This window comes from Halyomorpha halys, unplaced genomic scaffold (genome assembly GCF_000696795.3).
Source record: "Halyomorpha halys isolate HHAL.00 unplaced genomic scaffold, Hhal_1.1 Scaffold318.1, whole genome shotgun sequence".
NCBI classification, from domain to species: Eukaryota; Metazoa; Arthropoda; class Insecta; order Hemiptera; family Pentatomidae; genus Halyomorpha; species Halyomorpha halys.
In genome coordinates this window covers 717,826-718,091 of record NW_027105968.1, presented here as the reverse complement: position 1 = coordinate 718,091, position 266 = coordinate 717,826, and positions in this window count along the sequence as shown.

The following is a 266-nucleotide window of genomic DNA, read 5'->3' as shown; positions in this document are numbered from 1 at the left end:
TAAAAAATTATGAAATGGTGAAATTGGTGGAGCAAAACTGGGAAAGAAAACAATAATGAATTGAAATATTTGTATTTTGTGCATAGACCGAAATTGATTGTAAAAGGAAAATGGTTTTCTTTATATCTTATTATATCATGAAATTATATATAATTTATATATGTCCGATTACGGATTGATAAGTATGCTGTGTGATATAGCAACCTGATGTATTTAGGCAGCATAGATGGATGAATGGATCTCTCTCTCTCTCTCTCTCTCTCTCT